General features: G+C 37.9%; 1 long non-coding RNA gene across 1 annotated transcript; it reads left to right on the plus strand.

Annotated features, from left to right (window-relative positions):
• Nucleotides 1-971: 971 nt before the first annotated feature.
• Nucleotides 972-7,367, plus strand: LOC140513525 (uncharacterized). The gene is made up of 2 exons (XR_011970217.1): nt 972-1,166; nt 7,135-7,367. It is a non-coding gene; the product is annotated as an uncharacterized lncRNA (long non-coding RNA).
• The last annotated feature ends 2,301 nt before the right edge of the window (nt 7,368-9,668 follow it).

Raw genomic sequence — 9,668 nt, forward strand, 5'->3', positions numbered from 1 at the left:
ATGAAATGGAAAGGGAGAGGAGCAAAGGCACTGTTGCTAGAAAGAATGAGAACATTTTAAAAAAGATTTTTTGAAAAATTCTCACATATTCCCTTTCTCAGTTCCTTTCACTCTCCAGCCATCCCTCCTCCTCCTTTTCTTCCTCTCTCTCTGTGTCTCTGTCTCTCCCTCTGTTTCTTTCTGTCTGTCTCTCTGTCTCTGTCTTTGTCTCTCTCTCTCTCTCTCACACACACACACACACACACACACACACACACACACACACACACACACACACACACACACAGAGGATTGATCAACCTGGAAGCTGTTTCTGACATTATTTTGCTAAATAAGCAAACTGAGGCCAGTTTGCTTATTCCAATGGAAGCTCACAATCCTGCACTTCAAAACAATTCTGCCAACCTCAGACTCCTGGGTAGCTGGGATTACAGGCATGGTTTTTTTTGGTCACTTTTGTAATTTAATATCCATAAAGGCACTTGCTTCCCATCTTTATTTCTTGACCCCCTTTCTCAAACCAACTCCATGTGCCTGCTTGACACCCAACTTCGGAGACATTGTCCAGCTGTTCTTGAGGCTCTAGAAATCTACAGCTTCTTAAACCTACTTTGATAAACCATTCAATCAACATCTATCTCTTAAGTGTCCCCAGCACTGTGCTAGGTACAAGGGATACAAGTACAAAGCATCCTTCATTCTCAAGGAGTTTACATTCTCAGGGGGTGAGAAAATAAGGAAATATATAAGTATATACAACCAAAACATAAAGTTAATAAATGTGAAGTAGTTAAATATAAGGTATTTTTGGAGTGAGGGGAATCTGGAAAGGTTTCATCCAGAAGATGGTGCTTGAGTAGCATATTACAGGAGGTGTTAACTCCATCTTCCAACAGTTGCTCTGTTTGGGAACAATGTTCCTCCTCCCCTCCCCACAGGCGATCACCTGAAGTCTCATCACCACCAAAAATGACTCAGGTTTTGATCCTCAACACCTTCTCAAGATCAATTGAATCTTCCTCCTGATTGGAGGGCTGAAGGTCTGAGCACTAAATTCCTCCCAAAGTCTTCCTTTATGGAGAGCTCACAAACTTCCTGGCAATTCTAGTTTCCATCAGCAGTTCTGTTTGGTTTTAACTTCAAGAAATCACAGGCTACTGTGCCAGGTACCCCCTGATTTTCCTCCTGCCCTTGTGTGTTGTCTTTTTTCCTCAGATTGTAAGTTCCTTAGCCCAGTGCCTGGCATGTAGCCAGCACTTAGTAAGTATTTTTTGAATTGAATGGAAAGTTAAGGAGGGGGTTCGTTCTAGGCATGGAGGGATGGCTATTGAAAAGAAATCTACCTGGGAGATGGAGTATTGTGCATTTGTGAACAAGAGAGAGAAGATCTTTTGGGCTGCATTTCAGAGTGTATAGGAGGGAGAAAGTTGTCTAAGGAAGCAGAAGGTTGAGGATCTGGTTGTGTAGAGCTTGAAAAGCTAAACAAGGAGGTAATATGAAGCTACGGGAGTTGGTTGAGTGGCAGCAGGTGGTGCTGGATTGGGGTGGGAGTGAAGGTCATATAATCAGATTTGCACTTAAGGAAAACTATTTTGTCAGCACGGGGGATGTACTGGAATGGGGAGAGGCTTGAGGCAGGGAGATCATTAGAAGGTTATTGTTGTAATCAGGTGATAAGTGATTAGATCCTGAACTAAAAGGTAATTCTGTGAATGTAGAGGAGTCACATGAGAGACATCTTCTCATGATAGAAATGGCAAGAGTTGACATGTCCTAGGAAATATCTCCTTTTCTTGGTTATTGAAATCTGAAAAAATTATTATTCCCATTCTGACATCGTGTGACCCTCTATGTTGTTTAACCCCATCCCACCCCCTAAATCTTTGGACAGAGTTTTACAATCTGCTTTAAGAGGTAAGAAGATTGTAGAAGATCTATTCTGCTTGTGAAAGAAGAGGAAACACCAAAGATTTTATATGCTGAGTGAGAGGGGTTGAAGGGAAAAAAATGTCAATGCTATACTTTGTGTACTTGGGCATAAATCTGCCAGAAACAATTTTATTTAATTTAACATTAATCTAATATGCAAGCCATTTCTGGCTTATAACGACAGATGTCCAAACTGGCATAGTTCCTCTATGCCCTCAAACATGGCTGTCTTCCCCAAGATGATTAAAAGTAACATTCACTGAAATACTAAACAAGGAAAAAGATCACAATAAGTATAATTTGGGAGTTAATGTTCCAAAAATAGTAATCATTACCCTATTCCTTCTTTGCACACTCCCCTCAAGAAGAGAATGGAAAAAGATGTTTCATAGTATTACTATTTTGGGAACATGGGACCTTTCACTTCTGGGGTCGCGATGGCAATAATCTAATCTAGGTGATGGTTAAGTTTGGTTATCATTCCTAATGTGTTCCCCTAAGAAAGACCTTAGCTTTTCTACTCACTTTCCTAAAGAGAAGGTTTGGAAAGTTTGCTTGTTTTTTCCCTCCATAGAAATATTATTTCTCAACACTTTCAGTTCCAGTTATTGTTTAATATACTCCCACAAAGAGTACAGGAAGACTAGACAGGGGAATGCGACTGAAAAGAGAAAAACAATGCATGCTTCCAGAGGCAGTTGTATGCTAGAAACTGGAAAGAGAAGGGGAAAAAACAACAGTTGAGACACTGTCCCAGAATCACCAGCTAAAACAGAACTAGAAGTTGCTCAAATATAGAATCATTACTCGATTACAGACCAGCCCAAAGATCATTTGTTCGGAAAGTAATTTGATCAAAGCTGAATTTTCTGTCTCATTTATTGGCATGTTGACATAGACTATGTTTTTGTGTGTCAAAATAGGGTACTTAATTTTCTTCAGTCCCAAAGTCAAAGTAGTAGCAGGCTCTTGGGAAGAAAAATAACCTAGAAAATTGACACTAAAGTAGGGACCACAAGTGAATGGTTTCTCTTAATGCTCTTGCCAATACTCCCTTCCCCAACAGATACTTTCCCAAAAGACACTTTCCCATCCCTAAAGAATTTACATAGAACCTTGGGAATGAAAGGAAATGATCTGGGACTCCTTGTTCAAAAAATATTGTGTTGGAGTTGGAAAGATATATTGTAAAAACAAAGATGAAACAATCCCAGGAACATCCTCAAAGAAATAACTGATACTTGTCCATAAGATTCACACAGACAAGAATTTTTTTTTCAATAACATTGGTTTGGTTTCTGAAGTTGTTTCTTAGGTAACTACTTCTCTTTTCCTGCTTTCATCTGAAGCCATGGAAATGAAAACCTGCCCTTTTCACTGCAGATAATATCCATTGATTTCACATATACACATCTAGCAGATAATTAGCTAGGGTCAATAAGCTGAGGACACAGGAGCTTACAGCTGTCACCAATCCCTTTTCCTACTCTCCTGGTTTTCCCTGATTTCATTGTTTTGAACTTGCCTGTCCACTTAATAGGAAACTAGACCCCTTCATACTACACTATTATGCCTGCTTTAGATTCCTGATGAGCAATTCTTCCTTTGGCTCTGATTTAAGAGATTTTCCCTAGCAAGGAGGCAGGGGAGGAGGTGGCAGAGATATTTTTTTATTTTATTTTTAACATTATTTTCCTTTTTAAATTTTAACTTTCAGATTCTCTCCTTCCCACTCCTTCCTCATCCACTGAGAAGGCAAACAATTAGATAACAATTATATATGTGAAATAATGCAAAACGTATTAGCCCTATCATTAAAAAAGGCAAAGAAAACTATACTTTATTGTGCATTCAGTTCATCAGTTCTTTCTCTGGAATGGATATAATTTTTTCATAATGAGTCCTTTGAAATTGTCTTAGATCATTATATTGATCAGAGTAGTCAAATCTCTCATAGTTTATAATCGTTGTAATGTTGTTACTGTGTACAATGATCTCCTTCCACTTTGCATCAGTTCATATAGTTCTTGTCACATTTTTTTCCTCCTGGAAACCACCCCCTTCATCATTTCTTACAGCACAATAGTACTTAATCACAATCAGATACCATGACTTGTTCAGCCACTGCCTAATTGATGATTATCCCCCTCATTTTCCTATTCTTTTCCACCTCAAAAAACAGTAATATTTTTGTACATTAAGTTCCTTCTCCTCTGATCTCTTAGGGATACAGACCTAGAAGTGGTATTGCTGGATCAACAATTTTAGAGTCCTTTGGGCCAGTTCCAGGTGGTTCTCCAGGATGGTAGGACTATGTTGGACCACCAATACTTCATTATTGTATTTATTTTCCCTCATCACCTTCCAGCATTTGTCATTTCTGATAGATGTGAAGTGGTACCCCTTTCCTTTCTCTAATCAACAGTGATTTAGAGCATTTTTGTATGACTATAAATATCTTTGATTTCTTCTCCTTAAAACTGCCTGTTCCTGTGCTTTGACTATTTATTAATTGGGGAATGGCTCTTATTTTTTATAAATTTCACTCCATTCCCTATATATTTAAGAAATGAGACCTTTATAAGAGAAACTTGCTGTATAATTTTTGATATTACATCATCATCTATGGTACCTTTTCGTAAAATTTAGTTTCCCTTACTATTTCTTTGTATCAGGTCTATTTTTGCCTTTGCTTTATCTGAGACCATGATTGCCAAACCCTGCCTTCTTCACTTCAGCTGAGTCATAGCATACTCTGCTCTAGCCTTTCATCTCAACTCTGTGTAGTATGTATTTCTTCCTGTTCCAAGTGTTTCTCTTGTATACAACATATTATCAAATTCTCACTTCAATTCATTCTGCTCTCTGCTTCCATTCTGTGGGTGACCTCATCCCATTTACATCTACACTTTTGATCTTTGACTCTATTATTTCCCTCCATTCCATTTTCTTCTATTTCTCTTTTTATCCTGTCCCTCTTCAGAAAGCCTGTCATGCTTCTAATCACTGTATATTCAAATCTGCCCTCCCCTTCATCATCTCCACCCCCTCCACATCTCTTGTCCACATAAAATATTCACACAGGAATACCCATCCTTTACAGAAATAAATATATACTCAAATAATTTGAATTTTAAAATTTTCCATGGTTGAAACGTGCAAAAGAAACAACCAAACAAACCAGAAATGACAAAATTTGCAAATTTGTTGTATTCCATTCAAGATCCAAAGGCTGACTTTATAGACCTAGACATATAATTATCTAAATGTTAAGAATTTCTAAGGAAATTGTGCAAAACAAAGTGAAAAGGAAGGGGATCTAGTACTATCAGATCTACAAATATATCACAATGCAGAAATTATCAAAACTAGTATTGTTTAAAAGTTAGAAAAGTTGGTTAATGGAATAGAGATCAATGTCAAGATTTTGTGTGAATAAAACTAATACAGCTAGAATTAGAAGAGAAACAGTTATTTGGGAAATGAAACTTGGCAGCAGTCTTTTCTGATGATGATCTGATACCCAAGATATATAGAGTAATCATTCAAAGACATAAGAACAAGAGCCATTTCTCAACATAGAAATAATCAAGAGGTGTGAATAGGCAGTTCTAAATGGAAAAAAATGCAAGTTGTCAACAATCATATGAAAAATGCTCTAAATCATTAATAATAAGAGAAATGTAAATTAAAACAACTCAAATTCAACCTTAATTATCAGTTTGATAAACAAAAATGACATTATTGGAGAGGATATGGAAATTCAGACACACTAATGTATTGTTTGTGAATCTGTGAATTGGTCTAGGCATTTTGCAAATACAAACCAATTCAATTATTTGCAATTATGTCTCCAAACGGCACTCAACTGTGCATCCCTGTGACTAAGTGATACAACCACCCCGAAGAAGCCAAATAAAGTGGAAAGGGTGCATATGTTCAAAATCATTTGCAGCAATATGAAAGGGGATCAAGAGGTTAGTCTGGGCAAGAAGAAGGATTATCTCTTCATCAGAGTGGAAAAAAAAGGGGGAAATACTGTATGCTAATATCAGGTATATATGATATGAGGAGTTTCGAATAAAAAGGGAACTTGCCCCATGTTACCTCAATTCTTTGTTGAACTGTGAGATGTTGAAGTGAGATAGTGGCATAAAAGATTGTGTGGGACATTTAACGTGAGAAGAGCAGATCTGGAATAACCACTATGGTGAGTGGAATAGATAACTGATTAGAGAGAAGTAAATTATTTCCTTACTATTATAGTATGTAATCTAGGGAGCTTGGGTTCAAGACTTCTTCCACCTCCATTCAGAAGCATATGAGTAGGAGCAAATGAAATGGATGGTGGGAGTAAGCCAGGAATTTCAACAAAATTTGATAATTATGGGACAATGGAATAATTGAGAGTGGAGAGTTGATCTTGTGTGCATAGAGCTCAAAATCAAGAGGGAACTTGACTGCCTAAAAAATCTGAGGGTTGGAGTAATGGGAAGGCATGATGAGAACAGAAAGGAGGTTCAAAAGTAATGAAATATAGGGAGAGATGGAGTAATAAAAGACAATGCTCACATAAAGGAATTTCACTTTCTTGAATATGAAAATGTAGATTGAAAAGGGTATGTATCCTACTCAGCATTAAGTATTATGTTTTCCTTCCTCCCTCCCTCCTTCCCATTATAACCTGGGAAGCCATTTTCTTTGGCTAAGAGATGCATCATGATAAAAGATATGAGATAGATTTAACCATCATGCTTCTATTTAGCTGTCCAAGTATATGTTGCCTATCTTGCTAATAACCATTGTATTCCATATTTCTTGTGCCCCAACACCTAGCACGATGCTATTCACTAACAGTTTCCAGCAACAATATTGAACGGCTAGAAAAAATCATGAGTAAATGAATGCAATGTGGAAAGTATAAGACATATTATAAAAAGTGGCTCAATCGATATTTGAATTGTTTTCCAAAATAGAGAGAAACCTTTAACACTTTAGTAAATATAATGTGATTTCTTCTTCAGCTTGAAGGTCTGAGAGTTTGAACAAAGTGTGTGTGTGTGTGTGTGTGTGTGTGTGTGTGTGTGTGTGTGTGTGTATGTATATGTATGTATGTATGTATGTATGTCTGTATATCATGCGCCTTACCACTGTTCTTAATTACCGTAATCACTTTTCAAAAATTGGTTTTGTTTTCTCCTTTAGTTCCCTGGCTCTTGGCAGGATACATCAGCAAAACACCTGTTGTCTGCTTATAGAGAGAAACACCTGTCAGTGGAACCACTAAAGACTGACATGGGGCCTGTCAATACCCTCTTGGGAGTCTTGGATATTGTGGGGATAAAGAAACAAGCACCTGTTTGGGTCCACTGGAAGCTGAATGACAGCTCATTGACTTCTGACAGATGATGTCAATAAATTGCTCCTTCCTCCCTGAACTGTGATCTGAGGTCTCAACATCTGTTGAGAGGCAATGTTTAGCTGATTTTCCGTGTGTATGTGTGTGTGTGTGTGTGTGTGTGTGTGTGTGTGTTTCCTTTTTAGAGTAGAATGTAGTGAAACAAATCCTAGGCATGAAGTTGAGAACGGTGCATTTTGTGGATACATTGTGCGGTTACATTGTGAGAAAGAAAAGTGAGAAGATTCGAGAGAGGAAAGACAGAGTAAAGGTATAAGGAGGGAAGGAGGAAAGAAGAAAAGAGAGGAGAGATACAAACAGAGAAACAGAGACACTATAAGGGGCAGAGAGAGGAGAGAATAAACTTGGGTATTTAAAGAGAAATTTGGGATTTTTTTGTCAGCTTTCACAAAAGATCCTAGGATTTGGATGTGGAAAAGGACTTTGGCATCAAACTCCATTTCACAGATGATAAGAGACTGGAACAGATGACTCATTCAGGGTAATACAGAGAGTTGAGTAGCAGAATTTTGATATGTACCCAGAACACCTAGTTCTTTACTCTATGTATCGGGAGAGACAGTATCTGCAAGTTAAAAGAAAGCAATTCAATTTAAAAGTGTTTTGCCATGGAATCAGGAAGGATTCATTCAGATCTACCTCTGATGCCACTGTGTGACACCTTTTTCAGTCATTCCATCTTACTTTAGCATGATTAGTATGGATTCATTAAGTTTCACCTCCCATATTTCGGGAATCTTGAGCAGACAAGTGACCTAGCACAAGGTATGAATGTAGATTGTGCCCTAGAGGCAACTTCATTGTCTTCTTCACAGGCAATTCTGAGATTCAACCCATTTTAGTTTCTCAGTCCTTTAGCATTCCAGACTTTCTGCTTTTGAGGTTTTCTCATGGGAGAGTCAACATTTCATTATTAAAGGGTATATCTAAGAGGGTGAATCATTTGAGTTTTGATTGTTTTCTTCTCTTTTTTTTTTTCTATTGCCAAATTTGAGCATGGAAATTTAGACTAGTTAAGTGGGATTTCTTGTCTTAAAGAACAGCCTACAGAGCTATTTATTGGAAAAATAAAATAAGACAATAAAGCCATTCACTGTCTCCTCACAGTAGAATCTGCTTTCTAGCATGGAGATTTGCAAACATAAATACTTCCCTCTCCCCCCATGGAGTTTTTCTTGTGTTTCTTCCACATCTATCAGATATACAAACCACTGATACTTTAATAGCCTGAATTCACTGTTCTCCTGGAAGGTTCTCTCCACCTAAGGCACTAGAGAGTAGCTAGAAATATTTCAAGGAAGAAATTGAAATTACTTGAAGCTAAAAGCTTTGGGAACCTGTCCCATCTAAGGATCATGTCATGTCAGTAAGTCTGTCAGAAAGCATTAATTACAGACTGAATGATGAAGTAGGAGATTCCATGGCCCCAATTTAGTTTATTTATAAGGGCTAGGTAGAGAAAGGAGGAGGAACAGCGTGAGTTCTAGTGCTTCTTAGGAAGATGATTTTTGTCCTACTATTTTGAAAATTAGGTTTAAACTGCTCTAGGATGCTGTATGCATTGGAGGGAAATAGCCCTCTGATTTTCTTTGCCATCACTTTGGCTCATTCTCCTGTTCCCTTTCCTTCTATGGGGCAGGTGGCAACTGGAAAGAAGGGGATAAAATGGGAAAAGGAGGTGTACTTCTGTTATCTCTGACTCTTTCTTTGTCTATGCTTCAACAACAATTCTCATTTCCTTTGCGAGTACCCTGGTAAGATTAATACTGGAAGGGGAAACTGCACCATTGGGTTAATTTGGTAGAACTGTGTCATTATTTATTATATCCACACACACAAAAAAAAATTTAAGCCCATTTTAGGCAGTTTTTTCTTCCAAAGCTGCCAGGAGAGCTAAGTGAGAGACTAGTGCTTAAGCATTTAGGTTCATTCCTTATTACGGAGGAAAAGTTTTTTTTTTTTTCCCCCCTTAGACTGGGATGTTTACAGCATTTTGCAAACAGGTACGACTAATATAAAACAGTTAACTGTAATCCAAAATTGGTGGAGATCTATGCCCCCTAGTGGACAGGAGGAATTCCCCAGTGTTTCTCTACCTGAGAATTCCTCCAATGTTTCTCTACCCATTTTAAAGAGAGGAGAAGAAGGAGGATAAGCCTTTTGAGAAGCAACTAATGTATGTCAGTAATTGGATCAGGAGAAATTGGTGGGAGAAAGATGGGAATTCCAAGGGGGAGACCATAGATGATGTAGTGACTCCCTTTAGTAGCTCTAAGGGCATTGTCTGCAGGGAAAGTGATGCCTCAAAGTGAGGAGCCTG

Source organism: Notamacropus eugenii, chromosome 7 (genome assembly GCF_028372415.1).
Source record: "Notamacropus eugenii isolate mMacEug1 chromosome 7, mMacEug1.pri_v2, whole genome shotgun sequence".
Taxonomy (NCBI): domain Eukaryota; kingdom Metazoa; phylum Chordata; class Mammalia; order Diprotodontia; family Macropodidae; genus Notamacropus; species Notamacropus eugenii.